The following is a 20359-nucleotide window of genomic DNA, read 5'->3' on the forward strand; positions in this document are numbered from 1 at the left end:
ACAGTTGGATTCTGTCAGGCCCTGTTTATATTACACAGCACTGTGACAGGCAGATTCTGGATGGTGTAAGAAAGGTTTATAGAGGAGTGGGGGGAATTGGAATCTCTCTAGACTTCAGGACACAGTTGGATTCTGTCAGGCCATGTTTATATTACACCGCAATGTGACAGGCAGATTCTGGATGGTGTAAGAAAGATGTATAGAGGACTGTGGAATCTCTCTAGACTTCAGGACACAGTTGGATTCTGTCAGACCCTGTTTATATTACACTGCAATGTGACAGGCAGGTTCTGGATGGTGTAAGAAAGGTGTATAGAGGACTGTGGAGAATTGGAATCTCTCTAGACTTCAGGACACAGTTGGATTCTGTCAGGCCCTGTTTATATTACATCGCAATGTGACAGGCAGAAATTGCCTAGTGTATGACAAACTACAAGGTGTATATAGAATTGGGCAGAATAGGAATCTCCCTAGAGTGTAGGTCTGTAAGAATGGACAAACTCCTCGGCTTTTCCTTACAGAGTCACACACGTAGATAGCTTCAATTTGGCCGTGATAACAGCCGTTACACGGTACTGAGAGAGGAGCGTGCACGTACACCGCTGTACGGTGTATGTAAAATTGTCAAGCTCCGTGTTTTTGTATACGGATTGACACACGCTGTCTGTCTCTAGTTTTGAATGTAATCAAACAGCAAATATACTAAACTGTTTGAAAAATGGACAAAACTATAAGGTGTAGGTCTGTAAGAACGGACAAACTCCTCGACTTTTCCTTACAGAGTCACACACGTAGATAGCTTCAATTTGGCCGTGATAACAGCCGTTACATGGTACTGAGAGAGGAGCGTGCACGTACACCGCTGTACGGTATATGTAAAATTGTCAAGCTCCATGTTTTTGTATACGGACTGACACACGCTGTCTCTCTCTAGTTTTGAATGTAATCAAACAGCAAATATACTAAACTGTTTGAAAAACGGACAAAACTCTAAGGTGTAGGTCTGTAAGAACGGACAAACTCCTCGACTTTTCCTTACAGAGTCACACACGTAGATAGCTTCAATTTGGCCGTGATAACAGTCGTTACACGGTACTGTGTGAGGAGCGTACACCGCTGTACGGTGTGTGAAAAAATGAACGCTCACTACCTCACCAGGACGAAACAATACAATTTGGATTGCTTTTAAAAAAGCAGTTTGAACACCAGTGTGCACACAGCAATGCAGCTGGCCATAAAAGGCAGGCTAATCACCACCAGCGCTGCTGCACAAAAGCAAAAATCTTCACCTTTCACTGCACAGTAACTACAGTGAAAAGCGCTATCAGCAGAAGCAGTTTTTTTTTCTTTTTGCCTTCCTAACGCTCTCCCTACAGAATCAGCAGCAGCAGCTCTCCCTATTCTGAGATCAGCATGAGTAACATGGCGGTCGGCGTCCCCGCCCTTTTATACCCCCTGTGACGCCACACAAAGCAAGCATGCCCTTCTCCAAGATGGTGGTGACCGCTGCCTATGTCATCACGTTGCCCACAGTGTCCGTTTTTCCTGATTGGCTGAAAAAGGGCGCTAAAGCTTCTTTTGAAATGCGACTTTTTGGCGCAATGGTCGCCGACCTCGTGGCCGACCTGACGCTAAGGTCGGGTTTCGTTTCATGGAACCCGACTTTCGCGAAAGTCGACGACTTTTTAATTTTTTCAACCCGTTTCGCTCAACTCTAGCCACCACTCCTGAGCCAGTGCTTTGTGTTTGCCCCCCAGGCTAAAATTTGCCAGCCAGCCCCTGCTAAGGGCAGTGGGAATCTTGACAGTAGGACCTCAACCAATTAGTGACGGCATATCCCTGCAGTATGTGATCACTGACGGAGTTATGAAACCACCTCTTAGGAGTTAAACACTAAACTCAAATGACAGTTGTGCAACTTCATGACAAGTTTTCATTATTTCATGAAGTGAGAGTGGTTTGTACCTCCCAGTTCCTGCCAGAGCCTCCCTTCATCCACTTATCATTACTGTCTCTGTCACTTATGAGCTCCTCATTACATCTTTTTCTCTAAGTACCTGACATTTTAAAGCAAATGTCCCTTTAATGTGGGGATGAGTCCAAAGCTATTTGGCCTTCTTCTACCATGAGAGCAGATGGAGGAAAGCAAAGCTCAAGGTATATCCCACCACCAGCAATGAAGACACACTGAGCCTGGTAAGCGCATAGCTTGTCTGTAACTGCTGTTTTGTTCTAGTATCACTGAAAAATACTGTTTAGTAAAGGGCAATGTGCAACCTGCAGCTACAGAGCTTCTGGGGCACTACAACTCCCAGCTTAACTGTACACTCTTGTTAGCTAAAAGCAGACAACTTACAAATATATCAGGAACATGTTACTTTAAATGTTTCCACATAATGTGATTATAATGAATAATGTTTCACTGTTGATACTTTTATTTTGGTGTGCAGACTTTATTTTCCATTTAGTGTGCATAAGAAGTATTTGTACTTTTTGGACCCCTGGACTTAGGTCACATGTTACATTTTTTTCTGTGCTGATTTTATGCATGCAAAAAAAAATAATTTTAATTTATTAGCAAAGTGGATGAGTTTTAAATTAAAGGGGTATTTCTATCAGGGCTGTGGAGTCGGTAAGCCAAACCTGCGACTCCGACTCCGACTCCGACTCCTCAATTTCCCTTACTCCGACTCCAACTCCGACTCCACGACTCCGACTCCGACTCCCACACATATTGCTTATATTTAAGTGAAAAATTTATTGTAGTACAATGTGAACCTCAGACATTTAATCATTTTTATGATCCAATAATCAAGATATTTAGATAGAACAGAATATATATTGTGTACTACCCGGTTTTCATTCTTTTTGGTACAGATACGATATGGATAGACAGATATGGATAAATGGATAGATAGAGCAGATTTCTAATCTGCTTTTGCTATTGAAAACATTATCTATGAGCTCAAAAACCTTTCAGGTGATGCGTTTTTTTAAAAAGATGATCAGCTTTTGCAGCGGAAAAACGTATCCTCAAAAAACACAGGAAAAACGCTGTGTGTGAATGTAGCCTTAGATCAGGAATAGAACAGCCATTTATAGGATATTTCATAACTTTCCCAAACTCCTATTAAAAAATATTCAGCACATCCTGCATTGAATTACTGTACCCAATTTATTATATATTTTAGGAGTCGGAGTCGGTCCATTTTATACCGACTCCAACTCCGACTCCGACTCCACGAAAATGAGCACCGACTCCGACTCCACGACTCCGACTCCGACTCCACAGCCCTGATTTCTATGTACAAGATCGCAATACCTCCAACTAGAAATGTAGCATAGTTCTTCTGATTCGCTATGTCACTTACCCCTTTTGCAGGGCATTGCAGTAGCTTAGGTGTCCATGGTTACCACTACTAAACAGTAACTAAAAAATTAACTGTCACTATATGAGTGGTCATAACCATGGATACCTACATTTCTTCAATGTCCTTCACATGGGGTAAGCAACATAGTGAATCAGAAGAACTATACTGCATTTCTAATTGGAGGTATTTGCTAGTGACGTCATTTTACTAGTAGATAGAACTCTGAGGAGGTTTTTTGTGTGTAGCAGCTAGGTGTAATACCATGAATATGCCTCTTGGGTTTTTATGTTTTGTTCCCAATTGTGATATTTTGTCACTTTAATATTGGCTGCGTTCCCGTGACGTCACTCTATTAACATATGTAACCTTGATACAGGTTAGTAGCAAGTTGCAATATCAGTAATATGCCTTTTGGATGTTCCTCCCCTTTAACTGACATACTTCCGGTGTTTGGGACATAGGGCACGCCGCATCATGAGCGCGCTCCCCACTACAGGCGACCGGAAGTGACGGCGCGACTGTGACATGATGGATAGGAGGCAGAACGCCGTCCATTGAGATTGCGGCTTTCACCACATGTGATCACTGCCTGTCACCGGAAGTGACGTCGCGACTAGGACGCGGTAAATATGAGAATCGGAGACACAGTAAGCACGCCGCACACTGCGCTGATCTCTCGGCTGGGTTGATGAGACCCCTTCTTCTCTTCCCCTGATGAACCCTCAGTATCCTGGAGGGGGTAACGCGTTGGGCTGGGCCTCACATCTTCTTCTTGCTGATAAGTATTGAGTTTTTTTGCGCTGACAGACTGATGGATGGCAATGTAAATTTTGACCACATGCGGTTATTATGGCATTCTTAATTGTTGGGAGTGCCTTCACTGCCGCTTTTGCCAATATTTGGGACTATTATGTCCATGTCATATGATTAATCAGCGTTTGTATGCCACTTATTTCCACCTGGTGGATTTGTTTATGATGATTTATTTGCAGTGCTTAAATATTTACTACTATTGCTTGGAACATTGTTTCCTCTCAGTTCTTCCTGTGTAGACGTTTTTTCTGTCTAGGGGGGTTTTCATATATACAGTCTGTCATTGCATGCAGCATAAGCCCTTTTTACTACGAGATAAGCCATTTAATAAGCTGCAATAGTAAGCATTTTTTACTACGAGATAAGTTTGCACATATAAGAGACGCTATCCAGTCTCTCCACTAGGGTTTTTTTTTTTGGGTATTTATGTGTGTTTGTGTGTGTTTTTTCTGTGTATCCTCGTCATGGACAAGGGATTTGTAAGGTGTTAAAGGGTCACCGACGTTGAGCGCGGGCGCCATATCGTCAACAACTAGGGTGCCAACCTCCGCGGCCAGGAAGGGACTTGATAGGGCCCATTAGGACGAGTGTAGTTGCCCTAAATATTTTGAAAAATTTTCTGCCTGGTGACCTTTTGGTTATTGATTGTTTTGTAACCTTTGAGATGGGATTGTCCTAGATTTTAATTATTTAATTAAAAGTTAATTTTTAAGGGGTCATTTTTGCTGCTATCTTGGTCTTTTTGTGTTTTCTTTTTGATCCTTTTCATTTTTCTGTGTTTCAGGTATTTGCTAGTATTAACAATCTTAGACTTACTCAGGGTCAGTTTTAGGCAAAGTGGGGCCCTGGGCAAAAGTTTAAAATGGGGCCCCAAATGCCAACTTATTGCACATCACACAGAAGCATTTCTGTTGTATTTACATGCGCTGAGTTCAGGCCACTAAACAAGTGTGATCGACAATATTGAAGTCATTTGACGCCTGTTTCCCGGCCTCTTTCAACCGGCTGAGGAATAATGATGGGGACAGAACAATCACTAATAGATCCCCATACAGTATCATGTTATCAGCAGAACATTTACAGTTTACACTGGAGATGTGCTGCTGAGAACAATGAATTTTGTTCCGGCTTAAACAATCGTCGATGAATATGCAGCATTTTGCTTGTTTAGTATAATACACCCCATAGTCCTCCATATATTATAATGTGCACCACAGTCCTCCATATTGTAAAATGCACACCCCATAGTCCTCCATATAATATAATGTGCCCCATAGTCCTCCATATAGTATAATACACTCCCCATAGTTCTCCATATAGTATAATACATGCCTTATAGTCCTCCATATATTAAAATACACTCCTCAGTCCTCCGTATAGTATAACACACTCCTCATAGTCCTCCATCTATTGAAATACAATACTCAGTCATCCATATAGTATAACACACTCCTCAGTCCTCCATATAGTATAATACACTCTTCATAGACCTGCATACAGTATAATACACTACTCAGTCCTCCATATAGTATAATATACTCCTCATAGTCATCCATATGTTAAAATACACTGCTCAGTCCTCCATAGTATAATACACTCCTCATAGTGTTCCATATAGTACAAGGCACCCCCATAGTCATCCATGTAGTACAATTCACTTCCCACAGTATTAGTGCATATTTTGTTGCGTTTCCGAAAAAAAAAATCATAAAACTGATTAAGTGCAGAAAATATATGTAGATTATTGACGGAGAAACACTACAAAATTCAGTTTAGCAATCCATGCGTAAAATTTGCACCAATTGTTTAACATGTGAACCTGACCTAATACTGCCATCACACACACTCAAGGCTCATTCAAATGTCTGATTTTACCACGTACGAGCAAAACACACCGTGTTTTCAGACCAAACTTTGATCAGAGTTGGCATAACTTTTTCTACTATGTGGAGAAAAAAAAAGCTTCTCCGACTTCTCCATTCTCACAGTCCGTGACAATCGGACTGCACTTGGATGTCTTCCCAGTACAGACCGATTTTTTCTCTGATAGACTTGCATTGCCAATTTTGTATCACATATTTTTTTGTATCTTTTGTATATTCTTTTGAAGTTCAAGGCTGCTTTACATTTTTGTATTTTATTTTCTAGATTTATTCAAGATATCAGTAAGTTAAGCTCAGGAATCCTAGGATAATTCTTAAAGAATTAATGAGAAAGACCAAAACATTTTAAAAAGAATCTGAAAGCACCATTTCTAAGAAAACACAGTTTTAAGAAAAGGCGGGTAAAGGGGGAAGAGTCTGCTTAGTGGCGCCACTCTAAATTCCCTCAACCTGGCTTAGCTGCATTGACAAGTCTATTCCTATATGCAAAATGGTTGTGGTGCACAACATTGTATAAAGTATAAGAAGAGGAGTGGAACAGATTGATGTATAGTTTTTTTATAAAAAATATGTAGTCTTGTCTCATATAGTAATATAAAACCCTGCTCAGTCCAGACATTTGAGTCCAGTGCTATTTAGTAATTGACATCCTTCTCTGTGTAAGTGTGCATAGAGGCATGACTGTCAATCACTGAATAGGGCCGCCCACTTGTCTCTTAATCCAAGCCTTAGCAGGATTTGGACGCCTTTCTTGATAAAAAAAAATAATTTAATTTTGCAGATCATGGATACCGACTCTGTGATGGGAACTGGTCCGATTTCCTTGCATGGATTTTTCCCCTAATATTGGACAATTAGCATCTGGCTCATGAGGTTTTAGCCTATTTCTGGATAAAGATTGAACTGTATGAACTCCTTTCATACTTAAAACTATGAAACTATATTATCCTGAACCTTTTCCAAAAAAATTGTATATTAATCTGATGAGCTTTTCCTGCTATATAACATTCTGCCCACTGAGAGATCATTATTTTCAATGAGACGTGTTATCAATAGTGATGAGCTAACCCCTGGATGTTTGGGTTCCTTGGGTTCGGCCTAACTTCAGTTGAAAGTTTGCTTCGATATCCAAACTTGACCCAGAACCCAATAGAAGTCAATGGCGACCCGAACTTTGGCGATTTAACATGTCTGTAAATTGTTCATAGTAAAGGCTAGGAAGGTGCAACAGGAAACTAAATGGGGGTCAGAGCAGAACAATTGTCCTGCAAACAAATGTGGATAGGGGAATGACTTAAAATAATAGCCTAAAAAAAAAATTATCATCTTGAACCCTGAGGCAGATGTCCAAGTGGAGAAAGAGGTTGAGGAGGAGGTGGACATGTAGGTGGAAGAGGCGTAGGAGGAGGTAGTCAACACTATTTTTGTGTTTTTTAATGATTTTTGGGGTGTACACTGAAAACAGGCAGTGTAATAATCTGCTGGTCTCTGTCTTTCTATGTACAAACCATGTAATACTCTTCTTTCTTTATCTTTATTTTTTTTATATAGCGCTAACATATTCCGCAGCGCTTTACAGTTTGCACACACATTATCATCACTGTCCCCGATGGGGCTCACAATCTAAATTCCCTATCAGTATGTCTTTAGAATGTGGGAGGAAACCGGAGTACCCGGAGGAAACCCACGCAAACACGGGGAGAACATACAAACTCCTTGCAGATGTTGTCCTTGGTGGGATTCGAACCCAGGACCCCAGCGCTGCAAGGCTGCAGCACTAACCACTGAGCCACCGTGCCGCCCTCTGCACTATTTTTGTGGTGAAAACAATGCGGAAAGCATCAAATAGGGGATGTGGCCGTGTTGCTGCTGGTGGTGCTGTAGCTGCTGAAGTAAGAGAGGCTGTGGTCAATCTGTGCCTGTTATGCACCCAAATGAATCATCTTCCTCTGGTGCATGCAGGCGAAAGGACGTTCTGTGTAATTTTAAAGGCCTGAGTAATGATGGATGAATGGTGAGGCCAGAATAAGTAGAGGATTTAGATTGGTTGGCTAAGAGCGCCTTCAGTTCCTTTGCTTTGTCTTCCACTCAGTCCCATTCTGAAAGTGTATACTTTGCTCCTGCGGCCTAAGGGCATCTATCTTCCACCTCACCCCATTGCAAATCAGGCAAGCAGCCTGAGCCCTAAGTCATGCATCAGTCGCTTCTGCTCTTTGATGACTCGGCTGGCTGAGGTTCCATGGGTCATCCATCTTACAACTCTAAGAAATTGAGTGCACTGATGCCCAACCACTTGTTCTGGTAGAGAATGAGTACTTGGTAGAGGTAGTGCAAACGGTCAGCGGACCACCACAGAACATCTCTGATGCTGATGGTGAAAGACAGGCGTCAACTACTGAAGTTTTGAAAAAGCCAAAAAACTTGAGGGCACTACAAAATATTAAGGGGGACTGCTGACCTCACACATAATCATGAGAACAAAGAACAGAATAAAGAAGTGTGTACAACTGGCACGATCAACCCCAAAATCATGACTACAATATAACATGAAAGATAGTAAATTTTATTCACATACAAAAAAATTCACACAAAAAGTGACATCGGTTACATTAAAAACAATTAAAAAAGGCCAAAACAAATTGGCCAAGTGTTGTACTTCAAAAAAGGTTCTAAAATAAGAACCTAATGCTCACCTCCTCCAATAAGCTAGGCAAAGGATACATATAACACGTAATCATGAATGTGCAAATATTAACAACACCCAAAACTCATTTTGAGCATATAATATATAACATGACAAGGGATTATGTGCAAACAATAAAGTGCATATCACTAAAGATGATCTAATAATACTAATGCAAGCTGCCAAGAGAGCAAAAATCTATGCCATATTATATGACTATGAAATATAAGTTTCCAAATATAAGCAAGTGGAGGCAAGAAAAAGAATATAGGGTTGTTTAGGCGGAAAACAAACTATCTACAACTTTAAATGGCAATGCTTGCATTTATCTAAAAAAAAGAGATGTGGAAATGCAGAAAATGCCTGTGAGCCACAAACTCATGGGTGGAATGCGTCCTGAAGAAGTCATGGACAGAAACCTAATGCCAGCATAGTGTAACGGGAGGAGGACGGGGAGACCCCATGCGTATCGCCAACCTAAGCTTGGCTTCCTCAGGGGAAATTGGGTGTTAATATTTGCACATTTATCGTATACATGATTACGTGTTGTTATATGTATCCTTTACCTAGCTTATTGGAGGAGGTGAGCATTAGGTTCTTATTTTAGAACCTTTTTTGGAGTACAACACTTGGCCAATTTGTTTGGCCATTTTTAATTGTTTTTAATGTAACCAATGCCACTTTTAATGTGAATTTTTTTGTATGTGAATAAAATTTACTATCTTTTATGTTATATTGTAGTCATGATTATGGGGTTGATCGCGCCAGTTGTACACACTTCATTTTTCTGTTCTAACTACTGAAGCTTTCTGCTGTGTGAGGATTGAGGGGGAACATCATGCGGAGGATTATTATTTGTTTTTTTTGGAAAAATAGATTTCATGTTGCTGTACATATGGAGGGGTTACATACAAAACACAAATAGAAATTACAATGAACAAAATAATAGCGACAGACAGGTACAAAGGGTAGAGGACCCTTACCTTGCGGCTTTACATTCCACAGGACAATAGGGGAAGGAAATAGTAGGTAAAAGGGTTGCAGCAGCTCTGTCAATAGTAAGGTGGCAGTGTAGTCATTGCCGACTGTAAGCTGGAGGACAAACTATCTCCTGTATCCTGTGAAACTGGGACGCTACTTTAGGTAGGTAGGATGGATCGGGCTTCAAAAGTGCTCTGTTTTTAGGTATCTGAGTAAATGGTGGATGCTAAAGCAGTTCCAGAAGGTCTGTAGGCTCACTCCACAAGGACCGTGGCAACCTCCTTGGAGGAGAGATCGGATATCTCAATTAAGCAGATTTGTAAGGTGGCAACCTGGTCTTCACCTTCCACCTTCTATAAGGATTATAGACTGAATATGGGTTCCTCTACTAACTCACCTTTGGGAGAAGCATGCTCCCAGCTGAGGTAGGTCCCTCCCTCCCTAAATTCTTATTCTTATTTTTCACTGTAATTCTCTCGTGGTGCTGTCATGGTTGTTCAATGAAGTCTTAGTTACTTGTAATGGGATTTTTATGAAACCTTTAAAGCACCCTTATATTTCCTTGCGTCACGTGTGGGTGAGAACTTTTATCGCTGGTGCTATGAGTTCACATTTTAAGTTGTAATATAAATTATGTTCTAATTACTACTGGAGGTCTTCTCGTGCTCTGCAATCCAACTGATGCAAGGGAGACGTGGCGCTCTTTTGAGCCTGTAGGTTTCCGGTCCTTGAAGGGCAGATCACCTCTCTCGTGGTGCTGTCATGGGTTCCAAAAAATTCTGTGGAATTACAGAGAAGTAACTAAGACTTTTCAGCCCACAAATGGGAAAGTACAGGGTGGGCCATTTACAGTTGTGGCCAAAAGTATTGACACCCCTGCAATTCTGTCAGATAATACTCAGTTTCTTCCTGAAAATGATTGCAAACACAAATTCTTTGTTATTATTATCTTCATTTAATTTGTCTTAAATGAAAAAACACAAAAAGAATTGTCCTAAAGCCAAATTGGATATAATTCCACACCAAACATAAAAAAGAGGGTGGACAAAAGTATTGGCACTGTTCGAAAAATCATGTGATGCTTCTCTAATTTGTAATTAACAGCACCTGTAACTTACCTATGGCACCTAACAGGTGTTGGCAATAACTAAATCACACTTCCAGCCAGTTGACATGGATTAAAGTTGACTCAACCTCTGTCCTGTGTCCTTGTGTGTACCACATTGAGCATGGAGAAAAGAAAGAAGACCAAAGAACTGTCTGAGGACTTGAGAAACCAAATTGTGAGGAAGCATGAGCAATCTCAAGGCTACAAGTCCATCTCCAAAGACCTGAATGTTCCTATGTCTACCTGCGCAGTGTCATCAAGAAGTTTAAAGCCCATGGCACTGTGACTAACCTCCCTAGATGTGGACGGAAAAGAATACTTGACAAGAGATTTCAACGCAAGATTGTGCAGATGTTGGATAAAGAACCTCAACTAACATCCAAACAAGTTCAAGCTACCCTGCAGTCCGAGGGTACAACAGTGGCAACCCGTACTATCCGTCGGCGTCTGAATGAAAAGGGATTGTATGGTAGTAGACCCAGGAAGACCCCACTTCTTACCCCAAGACATAAAAAAGCCTGGCTGGAGTTTGACAAAACTTACCTGAAAAAGCCTAAAACGTTTTGTAAGAATGTTCTCTGGTCAGATGAGACAAAAGTAGAGCTTTTTGGGCAAAGGCATCAGCATAGAGTTTACAGGAGAAAAAAAGAGGCATTCAAAGAAAAAAACACGGTCCCTACAGTCAAACATGGCGGAGGTTCCCTGATGTTTTGGGGTTGCTTTGCTGCCTCTGGCACTGGACTGCTTGACCTTGTGCATGGCATATGAAGTCTGAAGACTACCAACAAATTTTGCAGCATAATGTAGGGCCCAGTGTGAGAAAGCTGGGTCTCCCTCAGAGGTCATGGGTCTTTCAGCAGGACAATGACCCAAAACACACTTCAAAAACTACTAGAAAATGGTCTGAGAGAAAGCACTGGAGACTTCTAAGGTGGCCAGCAATGATGTCAGACCTGAATCCCATAGAACACCTGTGGAGAGATCTAAAAATGGCAGTTTGGAGAAGGCACCCTTCAAATATCAGGGACCTGGAGCAGTTTGCCAAAGCAGATTTCAGAGACACCGCACTGCACTTGCTCATAGAGCCAGTGCACGTGTCCTGAGTACAGAAGCAGTGCTAAGAGTTACCTGGGGAGCAGGGCAGCAGAGGTGACCATGCGTGCTTCAGGCTAATAGTGTCAGGGTCCAGTCAGCGCTGGAAGGTAAAGAAGCATAGGACCTGCGGACACTGAAACTGAATAGTCTGCACGGGACCTATGGTTATGTGACTGCAAGGGGGCGGGGCTTAGCGTCCTGTATTCAGATAGGACAGGACACCATACAACAACTCAGAGTCAGGCAAAACAGTGGTCACAGCAGTACGGGCAAACGAGGCACAGGAGCGACAAACAGACGGGTAGTCAGACAGAGCCAAAGATCATACACAAGAGGGCGACGTGGTACCAAGGGGACGAGCAGAGAGGAGTCGGGTCACAAGCAGAGAGTCATAAACGAGAGGTAGTGCAGTACAAGAGGGTCAGGCGGAACTCGTAACAGGGACAGAACCAGATCACAACCGAACAAGCAAGCAAGATATCAGGCACAAGGCACACGTATACAAGAGGTCACTTAACTCAGCCGAGGGCAGGAGTATAACTGACACCGGACCCAGGTCCAGTGAGCACTAAATAGCCTCCTGCTGCCAGAGAGAGGCAGCACAATTAACCCATAGTCTAACCAGGACGGGTCAAAGCGAAATCCCGTCCTGGATCATAACAGTACCCTCCTCTCAATGGGGGGGCCACCGGACCCCCAGGTCTCTCAGGGTACTTGGCGTGAAAGGCTCGGATCAACCGATCCGCATGAACTGATCGAGCAGGAACCCACGAGCGTTCCTCAGGACCATAGCCCTTCCAATGTATCAGATACTGAAGGGCGCGACGGACCAACCTGGAGTCGACAATTCGTTCCACCTCGTACTCAGCCTGCCCATCTACCAGAACCGGTGTCGGGGAAGATGATGATCCCTCCCCACTGGACCTCACAGGTTTCAAAAGAGCCTTATGGAAAACATTAGGGATCCTTAGAGATGGCGGAAGACTCAACCGAAAAGCCACCGGGTTAACTGCTTCGGTAATTACATAGGGACCTATAAACTTGGGTCCAAGCTTCGCAGAGGGGACCTTGAGCCTTATATTTTTGGTGGATAACCATACCTTATCTCCGACCTGAAACACTGGACCCACGGATCGTTTTTTGTCCGCAAAAAATTTAAATTTGTCCTGGGCCTTCGTAATGTTATTCTGGACCTCCCGCCATACCTCCCCCAACCGCTGGATCGTCTCGTCCGCCCCAGGACACCCAGAATTCAAGCGGGAGAATTCTCCAAAATGAGGATGAAACCCATAATTGCAAAAAAATGGAGATGTACCCGTAGACTGGTTAGTGCGGTTGTTAAATGCAAACTCAGCCAATGGTAACACAGAACACCAATCATCCTGTCGGGCTGAGGTCAAACAACGCAGAATTTGCTCCAGAGACTGATTGGTCCGCTCAGTCTGCCCATTAGTCTCTGGATGGTAGGCGGATGAAAAGGACAGACCAATACCCAACCTCCTACAAAAAGCTCTCCAAAATCTGGACACAAATTGCACTCCCCTATCAGACACCACATTCAGGGGTACCCCATGCAACCGCACCACATGCTCCACAAACAATCTGGACAATGTTTCCGCATTAGGTAGAGCTGCCAAAGGTACAAAATGTGCCTGCTTACTAAACCTGTCCACTACGACCCAGACCACGGTATTACCCTTGGAAGGGGGAAGGTTGGTGATGAAACCCATGGACAGATGAGTCCATGGTCTCTCAGGAATTGGCAGTGGTACCAATTCCCCGGCCGGCCGGTTATGGGGAGTTTTCGCACGGGCACAAACCTCACACGCAGACACATACTCCCCAACATCAGAGGCTAAAGAAGACCACCAGAATATTCTAGCAATGGCCTTCCGGGTCGCTGAGATCCCTGGATGTCCACCCAGAACTGAGTCATGGAACTCCTGGAGGACCTTGAGACGAAACTGAGCTGGCACAAAAAGTTTATCCAACGGCTTAGCTGGAGGTGCAAGAGCCTGGGCTTCTCGAATCTCCCGTTCCAACACATTAGAAACCTCTGCCACCACCACCCCAGGCTGAAGAATGGAGGATGGAGGTTCCGGGGGGGACACCGGATCAAGACTGCGTGACAATGCATCCGCTCTGATATTCTTGGATCCTGGTCGAAAAGTGATCGAGAAGTTGAATCGGGAAAAAAAAAGTGACCATCTAGCCTGTCTGGGAGTCAACCTTTTAGCTGACTCAATGTAAGCTAGGTTTTTGTGGTCCGTGATTACCGTTATAGGATGAACAGCCCCCTCCAAAAAATGCCTCCATTCTGCAAAAGCCAATTTTACGGCCAGAAGTTCCCGATTCCCCACATCATAGTTTCTCTCCGCAGGGGAGAACTTCTTTGAGAGAAAGGCGCAAGGTCTTAAATTGGTCAAAGTGGCGGGTCCCTGGGACAATACCGCCCCCACCCCCACCTCTGAGGCGTCTACCTCAACAATAAATGGTTCAGAGGGGTCCGGTTGGATAAGAACCGGGGCCGACATGAAACATTTTTCAAAAACTGAAATGCCGCTACCGCTGCGGTTGACCAATTCTTGATATCGGCCCCCTTTTGAGTCATGTCTGTGAGGGGTTTAACCACCTGTGAGAACCCCCTTATAAATTTCCGATAATAATTAGCGAACCCTAGGAAACGTTGCAGACCCTTCAAATCACACGGTTGAACCCACTCGAGAATGGCCTGCACCTTATTAGGATCCATGCGATACCCTTCAGCAGACACGATGAACCCCAGAAAGGACAGTTCCTGAACAAAAAATAAACATTTTTCAAGTTTAGCAAATAGACAGTTCTCCCTGAGCCTTTGGAGAACTGCCCGAACATGACCAGTGTGAGTCTGTTTATCAGGCGAGTAGATTAAAATGTCATCCAAATACACCACCATAAAACGTCCAATCAAATCGGAGAACACATGATTTATGAAATTTTGGAAGACCGCTGGAGCGTTGGTCAGGCCGAAGGGCATGACCAAATTTTCAAACAACCCTTCAGTAGTGAGAAAAGCGGTCTTCCATTCATCTCCGTTCCGGACTCGGATAAGGTTATACGCTCCCCGTAGATCTAATTTCGAAAACCACTTAGCTCCGGACAACTGATTGTATAAATCAGGAATAAGTGGAAGGGGATAAGTATTCCTCACAGTTATTTTATTTAACTCACGAAAATCGAGGCATGGGCGCAAACCACCATTCTTTTTTTTTTTACAAAAAAGAACCCTGCCGCCACTGGAGAAACAGAAGGACGAATATGTCCCTTACGGAGGCTCTCGGAAATATATTCCTTCATCGCAGCCCGTTCCGGACCCGAGAGGTTATACAGGCAGGCTTTGGGCAATTTAGCACCTGGAACCAGGTCAATGGCACAATCAAATGGGCGGTGTGGTGGTAAAACCTCAGCCTCTTTTTCGGAGAAAACGTCAGTATAATCTATCAGGCACTCCGGAATGCCTTCTAGACCCACGGACGACACAGACACAGAAACAAGACATTTCTCAGAGCAATAGGGACCCCATTTAACAATATCCCGAGATTCCCAATTAATCACAGGATTATGCAGCTGTAACCAGGGGAACCCCAACACCAGTCCCGCAGGCAGGTTGTTCATTACAAAACATGAAATACGTTCCTGGTGTAAGGAACTCACTTTAAGGAGAAACTCTTCAGTACAAAACACAATGTCATTCTTAACCAGTGGTGTTTTGTCAATAGCAACAAGGTGAACCGGAGTTTCCAACCTAACTGTCCCTAACTTACACCTGGCCACCAAGTCAGAGTCAATAAAGTTCAATGATGAACCGCAATCCACGAAGGCAGAAGTGGATGTGGAGACACCCCCACAACAAAGTTCCACTTGAAATGACATTTTAGAAAATGCAGAAAAGGGTACCTGAGAGTCTGGGTGACCTCCACGATAATCACCCGGGCTCAGTCGCTTGCTGGTTAGTGGCCGGGAGGGGCAATCCTTTTTCCAATGTCCAGACTCGCCACTGTGAACACAGCATTTTCTCACATGCCGTTGTCTCCTTTCTTCCTCCTTAAGGTTGATGGTTCCCATCGCCGTGATTTTCAGTGAAGAACTGGCTCCCCTTCCTTGGGAGAATAATGATGTCTCGGTTTGTTTCACTCCCCTTGCCCGTAACCTGCGATCCATTCGGACGGCCTGTGTCATAGCTTCCTCCAGGGCATCAGGTGGGGGGTGGAGAGCCAAGGTGTCTTTCAGATGCTCAGACAGGCCTCTACGGAACAACCCCCGGAGAGCGGCGTCGTTCCAGCAGACCTCAGCAGCCCAGCGTCTGAACTCTGAGCAAAACCACTCGGCTGAGTGTTTCCCCTGACAAACATTCATCAGCCTGTCCTCAGCCATACGCACCCGATCAGGCTCATCATAAATATGCCCCAGGGCCTCAAAAAATGCATCCACAGTCAAACGCTCAGGGGCCGTGGTAGGAAGGGAGAAAGCCCAAGCTTGGGGGGCTCCCCTTAACAGAGACATAATGACCCCCACTCTCTGACTTTCATCCCCAGAAGAGTGTGGTCTTAAGGAAAAAAAAAGCTTACAGCCCTCCTTGAAAACTCTGAAGTCATTTTTATCTCCAGAAAAGGTATCTGGTAACTTCACTGGAGAAATTAATGTAACATCCCGAGCCCCCCATGAAAGAACTCTCTGCACAGTGTCGGCGATCAGCTGCTGAGACTGAGCCAGGACTCTTTGTTCTCCAAAGAGTTTCTGAGACATCTGCGTCAGATGCTTAACCTGCTCAGAAAGAGTGCGCACAGGATCCATCACACACACAGGTGAATGGGAGGAGAGAAAAAAAAATGGTATGGGTCAGTTATAATGTCAGAGACACCGCACTGCACTTGCTCATAGAGCCAGTGCACGTGTCCTGAGTACAGAAGCAGTGGTAAGAGTTACCTGGGGAGCAGGGCAGCAGAGGTGACCATGCGTGCTTCAGGCTAATAGTGTCAGGGTCCAGTCAGCGCTGGAAGGTAAAGAAGCATAGGACCTGCGGACACTGAAACTGAATAGTCTGCTCGGGACCTATGGTCATGTGACTGCAAGGGGGCGGGGCTTAGCGTCCTGTATTCAGATAGGACAGGACACCATACAACAACTCAGAGTCAGGCAAAACAGTGGTCACAGCAGTACGGGCAAACGAGGCACAGGAGCGACAAACAGACGGGTAGTCAGACAGAGCCAAAGATCATACACAAGAGGGCGACGTGGTACCAAGGGGACGAGCAGAGAGGAGTCGGGTCACAAGCAGAGAGTCATACACGAGAGGTAGCGCAGTACAAGAGGGTCAGGCAGAACTCGTAACAGGGACAGAACCAGATCACAACCGAACAAGCAAGCAAGATATCAGGCACAAGGCACACGTATACAAGAGGTCACTTAACTCAGCCGAGGGCAGGAGTATAACTGACACCGGACCCAGGTCCAGTGAGCACTAAATAGCCTCCTGCTGCCAGAGAGAGGCAGCACAATTAACAAATTAAATGAAGATAATAATACCAAAGAATTTGTGATTGCAATCATTTTCAGGAAGAAACTGAGTATTATCTGACAGAATTGCAGGGGTGTCAATACTTTTGGCCACAACGGTATATCGATATACACCTAAATAAAATGGGAATGGTTGGTGATATCAACTTCCTGTTTGTGGCACACTGGTATATGGGAGGGGGAAAACTTTTCAAGATGGGTAGTCACCATGGCGGCCAATTTGAAGTCGGCCATTTTGGATCCAACTTTATTTTTTCCAATGGGAAGAGGGTCATGTGACACATCAAACTTATAAAGAATTTCACAAGAAAAACAATGGTGTCCTTGGTTTTAATGTAATTTTATTCTTTCATGAGTTATTTACAAGTTTCTATTTGTTTACAGCCGTTGACATGTCGCAGAGCTTAACACGTGAAGAGCGGATAGAAATTGTGTTGACGTCTCGTGAACGCAGTACCCGGGTCATTGCAGCAGATTTCAATGCAATACACCCTACGCAAGAAAACTGTCACCATTCCCATTTTATTTAGGTGTCTGTGAGTAAACTGCAGGCACGTAGGATGCAGTAACGGACTGTACACACAGACCAAGGGTGATAGGGATTTATTATACAGTAGAAACTCCACGCAGGGAGAAAACGGAGGGATAATATTTCCTAATATAGCAAAAGGCTAATGGAGATAACATAAGGAACAGGCACAAGTAAAGCCGACAATACAATAAAATATATCTTATCACTCAGGCGCCAGTCACTGTTGAACTTCTGTCTGTGACTGGTGCTGCCTAGATTTTGTCACAGTGGGGTCTGTCACAATCCTGAGGTAAATGATGTAGTATCTTTTGATGCTGGCGGTGTCCTTCCGTGGTCCTGATGATGGCGGCAAATCCTCAAGGTCCTGATGCAGGTCTTGGGTCCAGCAGATGAGGTGATGAAGAGGGATACATCCTTATCCTCAATGGTGAGTGTCCCAACACTACAGAGATTTGCAGCACTGCCCAAACACAGTTTACAATGGGCAGCCCGGTTCACTGTGCAGAATCGACACACGCCTAAGTCCTATTCACAGACCTTGTCTCTCACGGTCAGCACTGTCAGCGGGGGCGGCTGTGGCAGCTTTGTCGGCTTTGTCAGTGGTCTCAGCGAGGGCAGTCATGTCGGCTGAGACAGCGGTGTCTGAGCGGTACTCAGTCGATGGTCTCCTGCCTGTCGTCCCAGGCTCTGCTCTGGCCAGACGCCTCTCAGCTGATTATACCTCACAGGTGTCCTGTGCGCCCGAAGTTCCCACCCAAACTGTCTGGTCACTCGCGTGCTGCAGCTCCGTCCGCTTAGCCAAGTCTCCTTTTCTCAAACACAGAGTACGGTCTAGAGACTCAAGCTTTCTACCCCGCAATATAGGTGACAGCCCCGACAGTTCCGGACCCTTCACAGAGGAGACATGCCTAGTTATTTCGTTCCGCTTACATTTCCATATAAATGGCCCACCCAAGAAAGTTTGCCTCATCAATGAACATAATGTTCTGTGTAAACTGCGGGTCCTGAATTTGCAGAATGGGCAAAACAAAAATTGGAACAGGACCCTCAGTTCACACAGAACATTATGTTTAGTGAAGTGATGAGGCAAACTTTTTTGGTTGGGCCATTTATATGGATTGTAGTGTATTAACCACTGTGTCCACTAGGGGCGCTGTGTGGATGTCCCAAGAGAAAGGATGAGTGGCAGAATCCTGAAGGATGGTTATGTATCTCAAGGTGGGTGGCCTTGAGATGGAGACTTATGTATGTGTATTGATCAGCAATGATATTGCTGAGGTGTTGTTTCAAGGTGTAGGGGAGAAGTCTCCAGGTAACTAGAGAGATGGGCGGACCTGGTTACCTACAAACCCACCCAGGGGGTGTGTTTAAGGACACTATTGTAAAAGCCTATGTGAGTGTGTGAAGGACCTGTGATGAGGTCATAGTCATGTGACCCGGTGGGCGTGGCTATGGAGCATATAATGTGGCCAGGGTAGGTCACATGGGGTGAATGCAGGGACCTGGTTGGTCCAGAGCGGAAGGTCCCGTGAGGAGAGTTGTCTCCTGGCTAACAGCCTGTGTGTGGCTGGGTGTAATGGCTGCCAGGGTCTGAGAGTCCCAGAGGAGAGAGTGGATGTCTGCAGCGAGGCGCAACAGCCATGAGAGAACCCTGACATGGGTGAGATAATTATGAGGCTGAAGAGCCTGTGTATGCTGGACATTGCTACCAGAGTGAAGCTATAATGGACGCTATGCTGTTATATGCCGTTTATGTTGCTTCTGTGGGTTTATGATGGAGGAATAAACTGCATGGACTATGTTATGATTTATGAAAACACGATGCCGCATGTGTTTTGTTCGCTGCCTAGCGAGGATCCCCTAACTGAATAACAGCGTTACCTCACATTTGGTGGAGAATTGCAAAGGGCAATATTGTAGCCTTGTTGCTAGGGGTAACGGAAAAGGACTGCAAAGTCAGTTGCTAAGGGAAACGCTGAGCCAGGAGGGCTGACGGTATGGAAAGCCGTGTGATATGCTGACTGGAGTCAGGAGAAAGAGACTTATAGGATACCTCTGCGATAGAGGGGTCTGAGAACCTGCGCGGCCAGCAGGTGATGGTCGTGAAAACCGTGTTGTACTGACCGGGGTCAGTGAGAAAGAGACTGTGGTTTGCTATTAGGTGCCTCTGTGGAGAAGAGGTATCCGAGGACCTGTGTGGCCGACACAGGTAACGGACAGGTGTTCGTGTTGTACTGACCTGGGTCAGTGGGAAAGACTTTACCTGGAGGGTTCAGTGAGCAAGGTCCTGGAGGGTCAGTGTTGGGAGATTCTAGGAGAAGAATCGACTCCCTGGAG

At 44.6% G+C, this 20359-nt stretch overlaps 1 protein-coding gene across 3 annotated transcripts in view; it reads left to right on the forward strand.

The window, feature by feature from the left end:
• Window positions 1-1954: 1954 nt before the first annotated feature.
• Window positions 1955-20359, forward strand: part of LOC141095327 (beta-galactoside alpha-2,6-sialyltransferase 1-like) — a 194495-nt gene continuing 176090 nt past the window's right edge. For 2 of the 3 annotated variants that reach the window (XM_073581298.1, XM_073581299.1), the window contains exon 1: window positions 1955-2196. The gene's annotated coding sequence lies outside the window, so the exon portion shown is untranslated. The remainder of the gene's footprint in view (window positions 2197-20359) is intronic. The other variant, XM_073581297.1, reaches the window with a different exon arrangement.

Source organism: Dendrobates tinctorius, unplaced genomic scaffold (genome assembly GCF_039654945.1).
Source record: "Dendrobates tinctorius isolate UK_male_01 unplaced genomic scaffold, ASM3965494v1 ptg000069l, whole genome shotgun sequence".
Taxonomy (NCBI): Eukaryota; Metazoa; Chordata; class Amphibia; order Anura; family Dendrobatidae; genus Dendrobates; species Dendrobates tinctorius.